Source organism: Leucopleurus acutus (assembly GCF_964270905.1).
Source record: "Leucopleurus acutus genome assembly, chromosome: 7".
Classification (NCBI taxonomy): domain Eukaryota; kingdom Metazoa; phylum Chordata; class Mammalia; order Artiodactyla; family Delphinidae; genus Leucopleurus; species Leucopleurus acutus.
The window spans coordinates 13,274,167-13,287,799 of NC_139150.1; the positions used below are offsets into that span (position 1 = coordinate 13,274,167).

Sequence of the window (13,633 nt, forward strand, 5' to 3'; positions counted from 1 at the left end):
AAACGTTAAGTTTGAATTACCAGATAAGCAATAATGAGAGATGGAGCATGAGACGACTTCTCAGTTTTCTCCCTCAATGAGTCATGGTTTCCTTAGGCAAGGTTTGCACAACAGGTAACACGTATCCAATGCTTCTCACACCAGAGGCAATTTCCTCCCTTGCCTCACCTGGGGGGCAGGCATTTGGCAATATCTGGAGACATTTTTGATCGCCATGACTCAGGGCTGGGGTGCTACTGGCATCTGGTAGATAGAGGCCAGGGATGCTACTAAACATCTTACAATGCACAGGGCAGCCCCCCAGAGCAAAATAATCCATTCCAAAATGTTAATAGTGCCACAGCTGAGAAGTCTGTTTCAGATAAATCTAGGAGCTTGGGGTTCTCTAAGCTTTGAGGTCTCTCCTATACTACTATTCCACTTGTCAAGACCCCACTCTTCCCTAATTTAGCTTAACCTGACATTCATATAAAATGCTTGGCAAAGTATGTGGATTCACATACTAATATAATTTACCAAATCACAGAATCAGTCTCTGAATTTGGTTTTCAGTTACCTCAGCCCTATGACTACAAGCAATAAGAGATTTTTACAACACTATCCCATAAAGGCTTTTGAGTTTTATTCTATTAAGGCAACACTTTTGCAATTTGAGTATGTCACCTGCTTGCTTTAAATTACCCCATGCGATTAAAGGCACCCATCATGGTTTAATCACACCTGTTCCCCTTTAAATTGAACTGTGGCAACAGCTATCTGATTCCCCAGAGCTTCCTCCTCAGTGCGCACATAGTTCCATATAATCATACAAAATAACTTGATTGGCTATTTTTCCATTGCATACGGAATGCCACTTTACCATCATGGAATATGAAAGAAAGTCTCTGCATTTTGTCTGACCTCTATGTAATAACCGTTTCCCTGAGGACATGTTGCCTGCAGCCCACTGTCTGGAACCACTAGATAGTAAGCTCCATGGAGCCAGGGACCAAGCCTATCTTATTGATCACTGTATTCCCAGCACCCAGGCTGTACTTGGCACATAGCAGGCACCTAGTTAATATTTGTTGAATTAATTAGTAAAGTCAAATGTCAATTCCTCTAAGAAACTTTTTTATTAAAGTGCTTATTACATATGTTTCTTCATCTGCTTTTCCTCCTCAACTAAGTCTCTCAAGACAGAGACCTAATAACAAAGATACTTAGTAACCTAGTTACCAAGGTACAGGAAAGACCTTTCAAACAACTCATACAATAAAACCAACATCCCTGCTACCATCGTCAAAAGAGACAGTGAAAGAACTGAGAGCTTAAGAACTTATAGGCTCTTCACATAGGGAAGTAAAACTGTGGAAAGGCTGAATAGCTTACGTTTCTAAGTACACGCAGTACTGGTCTCCAAGAGATAACCAAACTGCTTTCACTCCTATCCTCCCCAAAAATGCCCTCTTGAAACGGCCTGAATTTTTTTTTTACATCCTAATAATGAAAGAAATTCTTCCAAATTTAAATTCATTTGAACAGGCATTCTTCTTTAAAATAACAATTATATCTGAAAATGTTAAGAGGTTGGCTATTAATAATCCATGTACTCATAAGGGCAAATCACTACAGTAAAGTTACTTTTTTTCTAATATCAGAGACTCTCCAAAACAGGAATGTAGGTAATTTTGGTGCAAAGAGAGCTTTGACAGGAGAAGATAGGCTTGAATGGACTGGGGCAACGTGGTAACTAGGGTAGTTAGCACCAAGCACTATGAAGTAGAAGAGAAGCAGATAAGAGAAGTGAAAGGATGCTGAAGACAATATACACCGATTTACAAACTGCCTAAGATCACTTCAAGACTTAGAGAACATAGGTCTTCCCTGGTGGCGCAGTGGTTAAGAATCCGCCTGCCAATGCAGGGGACACGGATTTGAGCCCTGATCCGGGACGATCCCACATGCTGTGGGGCAACTAAGCCCGTGCGCCACAACTACTGAGCCTGCGAGCCACAACTACTGAAGCCCAGGTGCCTAGAGCCCGTGCTCCGCAACAAAGAGAAGCCACTGCAACGAGAAGCCCGCGCAACACAACAAAGAGTAGCCCCCGCTCACCGCAACTAGAGAAAAAGCCCGTGCGCAGCAACGAAGACCCAACGCAACCAAAAATAAATAAATAAATAAATAAATTTTTTTTTTTTAAAAGACTTAGAGAACATCTTCGGCTCTTGTTTCTGCACTTCACTTGCTCTCTGGTTAGTACTGTGGTTCACCTGCTTCTAAATTAAGGATTACATGATGGATTCTGGGAGGAAGCTTCTTCTGAACATGAAGTCCACTAAATACCACCACTGTGCTGCTCACTTTCCTTGCAGCCACAAAACTGTGCATGCCCAATGCCCCTGTTAGTACTGTTGAGGCAACAATTAACTTTCTGCCACTTTGGAAGGTCTAGAGCTCTCAAAAAAATCTTGTGATGATTTCATCACCTGACTAAATTACCTGACACAGAGCTAAGAATGATTCAATGACTGCTTACAGAGTATAAAATCTGATTAATTCCACTCAAGGGGAAAAAAATCACTGACAAAACCAGACACTTTTACTAATTACTGTACTGCCACTCCATAAACACATAGCTTTTATAGTAAAAAAAAGATAGTTCCACTATGCTGAATTACAATCACTTAGTTGAATGCTAAGCATAATTTAATTTTATTAATTTTGAGGGGATTTGTATAAAATCACTTCCTTAATTTTATGAAATGCAGATTACAATACAGACTGTTTGCCATGATTTAATGCATAGCTTGTTTTTTTATTTTCCTTTCAGTCTATGTATATTTGATTAATAAATAATAAAAATAGAACCAAACACAGCAGTAGTTCTCAGCTTACCTTCTTCCAGTAGAAAAAGTTTCCATTTCTCCATGGATAAACCAATGTTTACGGAAAGTGTGACAAAAAGTCACTTTGTTTTTATATTTCAAAAAAAAAATCCTAGGGGTGGAGCCCCTCATGGCGCAGCTGTGTGGGCTGAGGCGGTACTGGGCACTCCTCACCCTGCTGGCATCGCTGCTCCTCTCCCGCTGAGGCGGCCGACGGAGAATGTGGCGTCCACGGAAGCAAGGGCATCTACTAAGAGTGAGGTGTTTCTCCAGCCACACACAGCTGCACAGACTTTTGCCGAGTTTCGAAGAGTGTGGGGAAATGCCGGGCCTCCATCCCTAAGTGGTGGTACAATGTCACTGACGGATCCTGCCAGCAGTTTGTGTACGGAGGCTGTGGAGGGAATGACAATAATTCCATGACCAAGGAGGAGTGTCTTGCAAAGTGTGCTGGTGTCACAGTAAACACCATCGATGACCTGTCCAGGAATGGAGCAGATTCCTCTGTCCCAAGTGTTCCCGGAAGGCAGGATTCTGATGACCTGTCCAGTGATATGTTCAACTATGAAGAACACTGCACTGCCCAGGCCGTTCCTGGGGCTTGCCGCGCATCCTTCCCACGCTGGTACTTTAATGCCGAGAAGAACTCTTGTGATAACTTCATCTACGGCGGATGCCGGGGCAATAAAAACAGCTACCCCTCCAAGGAGGAGTGCGTGCAGCGCCGCTTCGGCAAGCAGTTATGTCCTGCCCTGGCCTGCACTAAAGCGGTGGTCCTGGCTCTTGCTGGGAGCCTCCGTGGTCTGCCTGATCAGGGTGGCGCGGAGGAACCAGGAGCGCGCCCCCCGGACTGTGCGGAGCTCTGGGGACGACAAAGAGCCGCTGGTGAAGAACACTTACGTCCTGTGAATGCCCTGCCGCCAAGAGGCTGCCCTCCTCAATCCCCCGTTAATGAAGAGAATCTGGGAAGGGAGGGGAGACAAGTGTTGAACGCATCTGTGCTTTTTCAAATAGAGTGATTGGTTTGTATTTGCGCGATCATTAGGGCTTTTGGTCTGTTTGTTAATCCAGAAGGTAAGAGGGCTGCTCCCTGGTCTCCCGGGATGGGTTTGCTTTGGAAATTCTCTTAGTGAAGGGCTGTGCACGTTGCAAATGGTCTTAGCCCTAGATCGGAGTCGGTGCCTCTTCGATTTATTTCTTTGCTCCACGTATAGTTTTCTTAGCTTATGTTGAATCCTATTGTCTCCTTTCCGATCACAAAAGTAATGTTTAATAGTTTCCTTTGTTTGTTTTCTGTTTTGTTTTGTTTTTTAAAGTAAGCAGAAACATGTTTTTTTAATTAGGATTCTGAAAGGAAGAAGTAAAATGTACAAGTTTAATAAAAATGGTCTTCCCTTAAAAAAAAAAAATCCTAAAAGTGGAAGGGAAAAGCAATCATTAGTTTACTTCCTATATATGGTTTGACTAACTTTTAGTAACCACAACCCCTATGTTCAGTACAGATTAGAAGAAACCTTATATTCAGACCATTTTAACTCTTCAGGGTATGTGGATTCTATCAGGAATAAACTTTTAATTTTTCTTTTAATTGAAACAGTGTTTACTATTAAAAAATCACATGGCACTGAGAAGCAGAAAAGAAGATTTGAATAAATGGAGAGAGATATACTTGTGGATCAGAAAACTGGCCCTTCAGCCATCCATGCACTACGGACTTCTGCCAGGTGGTTAGCTTCCCTAAGCCTGTCATGAAATACCGACGGATTTCCTGCTTCCCTCAACTAGTCAACTGGTATCTTTGGATTTTCTCTTTCAATCTAATCCACCTGCCATCATCTCCCTGCCTTTTGAATTGTATACATCATTTTATCCCTTGAGTTTCCTTTGCCTAAAAAGAATCCTTTCTTCACCATTTTCTGTTCTTGGTAAGATGCAGCACTTTTTTCCCAGATCACACCAGCCCCAGAGTAAAGTATTAAGTCTCCCAAATCCGTATGTCTCTGACTCTGATTCGGACTCTACCAGCACTTCAAGAGCTCCAGTTTCCCTGCCACAGCTTTGGGTGCCCCAACGGCTGCCTCATGGATGCTCTACAGAAAAATCCTCTTGATTACCCACTTGGTTGGCGCCATTTGCTCTTCTGCTGCTGCTGTTTCCTGGCGTTGCTAATGAACAAAACAGCAGCCATGCTGCCGTGGCCACCGACGGTACTATAGCTAGCTACTGGGACCCACCAACAGGTACCAGTCCTGATGGAACCTGCCGATGTCTGTGCCATGGGTCCTGTCCTCTGACACTTCCCAAACCTTGCAACTGATGCTATTGACACTTTCTGTTCTCAGTGTTACAGCCACTATAATTCCTACACCATTTTCCACTTTAGCTACCATGCTCTATCATTCTGAGTCTGAGAGTTGGGCTGTAGAACTAAATGCATAAGCCATTTAGATCATCTGTCCACTACAATGCTGGCCAAATGTCCTTCAATCAAACATAGGCTGCTGAAAAATCTTCCCTAGTTTAAAAAATTAAGCATTTATTTATTCTGCCTTTTTAGGAAAAACTTAATTCATCTCCAGTTGATAAAGGAAAGCTCCTCTTTATTGAAGAATGCTAGATAGTGATAATAAATGTAGAAAGAATGGGAGAATCAGAAAATCACCATTTGGCACCCCCTGCCCCTCAATGAAATAACTGATTCAAGCAACAACCATCAGTGGATGTCAAAAAAGATAAATAAATAAAACAAATATAGCAAAATGCTAGCACTTACTGAATTAAGTGGTGGGTAAATTCTTTTAATCTTCTGAAAAAATTTTTTTCAATAAAAAGTTGGGGCAGGGTCAAGTCTCCCTTAAGGTGAGGTCTTTCTCATGAGGATTGGTGTTCCTTTATGTAAATGGAACCCTGGAGTCACCTACCCATGCCAGAAGCCAGATATACTGACTTGTGAGGTGAGCACAGCTTCAGCCTGAGCTGAGAGCCCTGCTACACTTCAGTCATAGTGCCTTCCTCTTTCTGACCCTTTCAGCTCTGTTTCCTCCCATCTGTCTTAAGGACAACCCTTGAAAACAAATGAGTTTACAATTGCATAGTCACAACAGGGAGCAAACCAGAACCATCTGGGGAGCTTTTTCAAAAGATACACACCCAGAGCCTGACCTATAGATATTTCCATTCTTGGGCGGGCCTTGGGCACATGATCTTGAAAAAAGTCTCCAGATAACTCTGATATACCTCTCTGAAAGAGAGGTGTTTCTCTGCAACTATACTTAGGCTTTTTCCTGAAGAATCTATACAAACATCCCTGACTCACAATGGTTCAACTTAACGATTTTTTGACTTTACAATGGCATGAAAATATGCATTTAGAAGAAACTGTACTTTGAATTGCGAATTTTGATCTTTTCCCAGGCTAGCGATGACACTCTCTCTTGATGCTGGGCAGCCACAGCCCCCAGTCAGCCACACAATCACAAGGGGAAACAATTGATACACTTAAAACCATTCTGTACCCAGACAACCACACTGTTTTTCACTGTCAGTACAGTATTCAATAGATCGCATGAGACAGTCAACACTGTATTATAAAATAGCTTTGTGTGAGGTGATTTAGCCCAACTGTAGGCTAATGTAAGTGTTCTGAGCACGTTTAAGGTAGGCTGGGCTAGGCTATGGTGTTCAGTAGGATAGATGTACTAAACGCATTTTCAACTTACAATATTTTCAACTTATGATTTCAACTTAGGTTTATTGGAACATAACCCCATCATCAGTTGAGGAAGATCTGTATACATAAGAAAGGATGGGGGCAGATTTAGAAATTGAAAAGATAAATATCAACTTAGGAAACTGAAAAAAATTCAAATTGTTGGTATGGTAGTTATTAATGCTGCTCACTGGTGTCTAATTCTCTCTTTCCTAAACCCAGAAAACTGCACTTTCCCATGCTTGTTTGAAGTTGGACCTAGCTGTGTTACTGGCTTTGGCCAATGAAATATAAGCATCAGTTCACGTGTCACTTCCAAGCAGAAGGCTTCAAGAGACAGCGCACAAGTCACCATATCCCCTTTTCCCTCCCTTGGTGATGGTGGAAGCACATGTTAAGATGTGCTGAGATCCCTGGGTGACTATGATGAAAAAGCCTCTGTCATCCCAGGACATGAAATGGGAGTAAGAAATAAAGATTTTTGTGGAAAATCATGGAAATATGGAAGTTGTTCATTAATGCAGCATAATCTACTCTATCTGGACTAATAAACTGGCAAACCTTCTTTCACGGAGCCAAAGCAATTTAAAGAGAATCAGTTCTGTCTTCATCAATGACTAAAAATTTACAGAGACAGTGTTGATAGAGGGAAACGGGGGAGCTTTAGGGTCAGAGCTACCTAAGTTTAAATCCATGGTGTCATTGTTTGTTGTAATAATAAAAATAGTATATAATGTCTGTGTAATATACAATTACTTTAGTAACCACTAACACTTATGAAGTGCTTACTATGTGCCAGGCACTGTGCTGAGCACTTCACATGGATTATTTCACTTATTCTTCCATAACTTGCCCAAGGTCAGAGAGCTAGGAAATGGTGGAACAAGGATTCTAACACAGGCAATGGAGGCACAGAGCCTGTGATCTTAACTACACCTCTATTTGCCTCACTCATTTGCCTCTTCTATAAATGGAGATTAGGCAATATGCAAAAAGGTAACATGAGTGATTACTCATCATGACCTACGGGAATGCAGTACTGTAAAAAGACAGGGAGCACAGGCACAATAATCAAATGCTACATTACTATCCTTGCATTACTTAATGGCTAGTATCGAAATGATCACTGTTAACTTCTTTAAAGAAAGGTTCTTTAAAGTAAAGATACAGTGTACAAACAAATAGCACCCATAAAATGCCCAATGATGTAGTAACTGTATCTAGTAGCTCCAAGCCATTATGTCTTAAAGTCCAAGAAAAAAGTTTTCAAGAATAGCGAGAGGATATTTTACACTCAGCTAGTCGCAAATGATATACTGGGATCATTCATTTTAATAACCTTACGTTCATATATCAATTGTTAACTACATAAGAAAACACCACTATTAAATGTGAAGCCATTTGTTCTGGGCCCTTTCTTCGTTTGTTTAACTTCCTCCTTTCTTTTGCTTCCTTATATAATACTGTAAGAGTACAAGTACAGACTTTCTACATAGACCGTCATGTCTTCTGCAAACAAAGACAGTTTTATTTTCTCCCTTCCCAATCTGTATACCTTTTACTTCCATTTCCTGTCTTATTCATTAGCAAGGACTTCCAATATGATGTTGAAAAGGAGTTGTCTTGTTCCTGATCCTAGTGGGAAAGCTTCTAGTGTCTCACCATTAAGCATGATGTTCACTGTAGGTTTCTCGTACATGTTCTTTATCAAGTTGAGGAAGTCCTCTCTATTCCTACCTTACTCAGTTTTTATGATTAATGACTATTGGATTTTGTCAAATGCTTTTTCTGCATCTATTGATAGGATCATGTGACTTTTCTTCTTTAGCCTGTTGATGTGATGGATTACACTGACTGATTTTCAAATGTTACACCATTTTATATGTAACTGTATATAATTCTTTTATACATTGTTGGATTCCATTTGCTAATATTTTGTTGAGAACTTTTGCACCTATGTTCATGAGAGATATTGGTCTGTAGTTTTCTTTTATGTAATGTCATTGTCTGATTTTGATATTAGAGTAATCCTGGCCTCACAGAATGAGTTAGGAAGTACTCCTTCTGCTTCTATCTTATGGAAGAGACTGTAGAGAATTGGTATAATTTCTTTCTTAAATGTTTGGTAGAAATCACCAGTGACCCCGTCTGGGCCTGGACTTTCTGTTTTAGAAGATTATTACTTATTCAATTTCTTTAATAGATAAAGACCTATTCAGATTGTCTATTACATGATCTTTTGATAAGAAGGGATCATTCCACCTCTCTTGCTAAGATCTTCCATAACTTATGGCTTCATAATTTTCTTCTCAGTTTGGCATATGCCTTTTAGTCCATTGTCATCTCTTATCACTCCCACTCCCTGCATATCTGACTACTTACATTTCTCCCAAAATGTCAAACTCTGTCATACTCCCATGCAGTTACAAGGGCTTCTCTGTATTCCTAAGGCATCCTTTTCTAACTTGTATTTATCCTATCGAACTCAGCTTTCTGCAGAAGCACTTCCTGATGTTTCCAGGCAAGTTAGCTGCCGCATTCAACCTGTATAATAGAGAAGCAAAAATTATTCTTTAAAATTACCAAAAAAGTCCAAACTTTTTAATAGTTATTTTAAATGTTCGACGTAATTCAAGGTATGCAATGAATACTGACCTGGTTGTGGATTGTGTCCTTTATAAATTCATTATCTAAGACAGACAGACACACTTTGACACAGCACATCAACGACGATACAAACACTGAACAATAAAGTATCATTTCAAGATAAAGGTTAAGTATATATCAAGATTGAAGACAAACGTGAGTACTCATTTAGGTGTATGCTTAGATGTGTCACTTATTAGGAATGCATTACAAAATGTTTGAATCTTTTTGTTTCTTTTTATTTATCCTGAATGATTAAGCGCTTACACTCTGAAGTCATATAGACTTCAAACAAACACTACTTATAATCTGTGAGATCTTGGGCAAGGGAGTAAACCAAGTCTCAGTTTCCTCATGGAGATAAAAAATAAACAGTAACTGGTAGTGATAGTAAATGATGGTACTGATATTACTTGAATTATTAAAAATAGTGTCATTATGTAGACCTCTCTTTCATTCCACATACAGTGATGGATAAAATATTTTTTATCATGAATCCTTAGTGCCCTGTGAATAATAGCCTGTTGAAAAGAGAACCCTTTCTCCAACATAGCGCCCCTTTATTCATTTTTATAACTTTGACAGAAGTAGTTGAATACAGCGGCCACTAGATGGGGCAACATTCCTAGCAGAGTAATCCTTCCTAACCAAGAACTTTCAGTATTTATTAAAAATAAATCATGTCTAGAAAAATAATCACTCATAATTACAGGTTACCTGGATACATTTTACAGGAAAACATACATGACTTTGAATACCTCAGAGATATTAATATGAGAAAACAAGCAGGACAAAGATTTGAATACACCATAGTCATATGTGGTATTACGGGCTGAACTGTGTTCCCCCAAAATTCACATGTTGAAATCCTAAACCCTGGGACCTTAGAATGTGACTGTATTTGGAGGTAGGGTCTTTAAAGAGGTAATTAAGTTAAAATGAGGTCATTAGGGTGGGCCCTAATCCAATACAACTGGTGTCCTTATAAGAAGAGGAAATTTGGACACAGAAGTGTACAAAGAGAAGACGATGTGAAAACACAGGAAGAAGACAGTTATCTACAAGTCAAAGAGAGAGACCTGGAACAGATGCTTCGCTCAGGCCTGTTAGAAGAAACCAACTCTGCTGAACCTTGATCTTGGACTTCTCACTTCCAGAACTGTAAGAAAAATATACTTCTGATGTTTAAGCCGCCCAATCTGTGGTGTAAGAAAAATATACTTCTGATGTTTAAGCCACCCAGTCTGTGGTACTTTGTTATGTAAACCCTAGCAAACTAATACATGTGGAAAGGAATACCAGAAAGAAAACTCCATGAGGGCAAGAATTTTTGTCTTTTTTGTTCATTGTTTTATCCCAGGCACCTACAACGATGCCTGGCACATAATAGGTATTCAACAAATATTTGCTTTGTGAACTGATAAATAAAGAAGATTAATAAAATTCTTGCCATAGATGACTCTATTAAATACCACCAATGTTTCAGTAATGCTTTTTATTTTCATAAGACTGAGGACACAAACACCCAGTGCTCTTACCAAGTGCTGTGGTGTAATTGGTCTGCTGCCACAGCTCAAATGTACAAAATCCACTGGTGAAACTCCTGTTATGATTCAGTTCCAGAGTAATTTCCTGAAGAACAGAAGAACTAAGAAGACAAAAATGCTGCTGTAATACAATAAAAGTGAATTAGTCCACATAGAGAAACAGATCAACCTAGTTAGACCCATCCTGGTGAAAATGCCACATACAGACATAGCTTGCTGGTACTGCTGTCCCCTCAAAAGCATTTGGTTAGCTGATTTCACTGCAGTCACTGTGAACAGCCTGGAATCATAATTTAAAGGAAAAGAAAATAAATAAGGACTTTTCTCTGTTGTTCTTAAAGCATTTCTTATGTGGACACAGGAAAAAGACTAATTAAATTTCCTTCTGACTTATTCAATTATGAATTCATGGTGCATGTCTGTCTCAAACCCATCTCCATGTCTTAATGTCATCGCTGTCACCATCAATCAATACTTAATTTGGTACCCTGAATATGCTAGGGAAATAACAGCAAAATAAAACTTGAAAGAAATATGGAATAAATACTCTGATTTTAACTTATACTTTAAATAACAGCTAGAGGAAAAATTCATCAAAATGATAATAGTTCTGTTAGAGGCAATAATAGGAGAAGTAATTCTTTCTCTCTTCAAATTATTTGTAATTTCATATAATAAGTCTCAGTTTTTAAAGCATAAAGTTCTCAAAAAACATTCTAACTTCTAATCACTACTGGAAGAAATTTTAGGACTAGAAATTCCCCCAAAGGGAGAGGGTGATACAATAATATTTATTTTTAAAGTACATTTAATCAATACATTTATACATAATATGCATAAGAAAGCCAGAATACAACAGTTTCAGGGGCAACTGAATTCAGCGTTTTAAAATCTAAATCTGTAAATTCCGATCTATTCTGAAAGTAATCTAAAAATCAAGTCAAGTCTTGTTCTCAGCTTGGGGCCTGGAATTAGCTCCCAAACTGATGCAACCTGAAACCAGGGCCAACAAGTGTTTACCAAATTCTTTCTCCCAAAGGGTGAAGCCTCTTTTCTAATTCTCCAGAAATGATGCTGTTGGAATTGCCTTGAGAATTGAATCAACGCAGCAGGCAGGAGTACAAACATTAAATTCATTCTGAAATATTTTCCTTTCCAGCAAAAATGCAAGCTAAATACTTTTTCACAAATTGATTATGCAATGTGTAATCAAGCCCTCCTTTATTAAAAGTTTTAATTAGCCGCCTGTGCATTTGCTCCTCATTCCTGGGAACCGCGGCATAAACAGGAAGTTCATGCCTCTGGGGCTTATTCGTTATGGAATGGAAAAAATGAAGCTGTGGACTTTCTCCAGGATAATTTAGAGAGAAAGGATCATTAAATAACTGTACTCCCCTCCTTATCTGCTCCAGAAGGCTTACAAACCAAGTGACTGCACAAGCTGTACTCCACCCCCAGGAATATAAGCAGTTCTTTCCCACATGTGACTGGAGATCAACTTGAGAGCTCTGCATTAGCCGTGAACCACACACTAGTGTCTGTACCCCAAAGCAACGATGATCAGCCACTCTCTTAACACCTGTTAACAATCGTGTGTGCTCCACTTTCTGCCCTGACCACCACAAGGCTCCAGACCTAAAACTAGAGAGAAAGTCTACCATTTCAATTACCCAAACACCACAAAGTGTTAGATATTACAAGGCCAAAGGGAGAACTTTGTGGTGATGGAATAGCTCTGTATTTGACTGTAGTGGTGATTATACAAATCTGTGCTTGAGACAAAATGGCATAGAACTATATATACATTTGCGCCACTGTCAATTTCCTGGCTTTGATACAGATAAGTAAGACGTAACTATTGGGGGAAACTGGGTAGAGGGTACCTATAACCTCTCTGCACTGCCTTTGCAACTTCCTGAGAATCTGTATTTATTTCTGCATGAAATGTTTTTAAAAGTGCACCTGCTTGTGTGCATCACCATACTTTGAACGGTTTGCATTCGGACAAGTTTTATCGAGAATAAAACACAGCCTGGTTTTCAAAGGTGAGGTTTCAGCCACTACCCAGCACAAAGCGTGAGGTGCGGAATACTCTTGCCTGTGCTTTTCCCTCCGCCTGGGATTCCCTTCCCGACCTCCCGCCCCGCCAGTCCCCCTTCCCAAGGGTGGCTCCTTCTCATCTTTCAGGTCACACCTCAATGCCACCTCCTTACAGCGGCCTTCCCTTGTCCCCTTAACTAGAGTAGCTGCCCTCGGCTATCCTCTGAGTCCCCCGTGCCCTTCGTCGCGCTCTTCCCCCCGTATGACGACTTGTTTACTTGCTTGTTACCTGTGTCAACTCCACGAGGGCGGGCCCCGTGTCTGCTCCTTGCCCGCTCCGCCCCTAGCAATGAGCACGCTGCTTGGCGACGGCAAGGGCTCGGAAAGGATTTTACTTGAATAAAGGGCACCACACTCGAATTCACTCCCTTGGGCTCGAGGGTGGTCGCGCCGCTTTCTTCCCCTCACACGATGGGTGCTCCCAGTCTAGGGCTGGGCGCGGCGCCCTCACTCTGGCCACACAACACAGGTGCCTCTCTGCCTCCTCCCTTCACTCGGACCCTACCCCGCCCAAGGAAGGCACCATTTTCTTCTAATTCGTCTGCCCAGAAGGGGCGCCTTTTTCTTCTTCGTAGCCTTTTCTCAGACCATCCTCTCTACCCCGTCCCCTGTCTCTTCAGCCGCAATTCCCAGCCCTGTGGCCTCCGCCCCTCCCTTCCGGCACCGCCCCACCCTTCCGGTGCTGCCCCCGGCCCGGACCCCCGCCTCAGGGGTCCTTCGCCCCTCAGGCCACGCCCCTCAGCCCTTGGATAGCGGGAAGC

The 13,633-nt window shown here is 40.9% G+C and overlaps 1 long non-coding RNA gene and 1 pseudogene across 2 annotated transcripts; one reads left to right on the plus strand and one right to left on the minus strand.

Annotated features, from left to right (window-relative positions):
- Nucleotides 1–3,000: 3,000 nt before the first annotated feature.
- Nucleotides 3,001–3,779, plus strand: LOC309964063 (kunitz-type protease inhibitor 2-like; annotated as a pseudogene). Its single transcript has 2 exons — nucleotides 3,001–3,092; nucleotides 3,144–3,779. The product of its transcript is annotated as a kunitz-type protease inhibitor 2-like (transcript).
- Nucleotides 3,780–9,029: 5,250 nt separating this feature from the next.
- Nucleotides 9,030–13,116, minus strand: LOC309964376. Its single transcript, XR_014326345.1, has 3 exons — nucleotides 13,102–13,116; nucleotides 10,764–10,873; nucleotides 9,030–9,123 (listed from the first exon to the last, which is right to left on the minus strand). It is a non-coding gene; the product is annotated as an uncharacterized lncRNA (long non-coding RNA).
- Nucleotides 13,117–13,633: the final 517 nt, after the last annotated feature.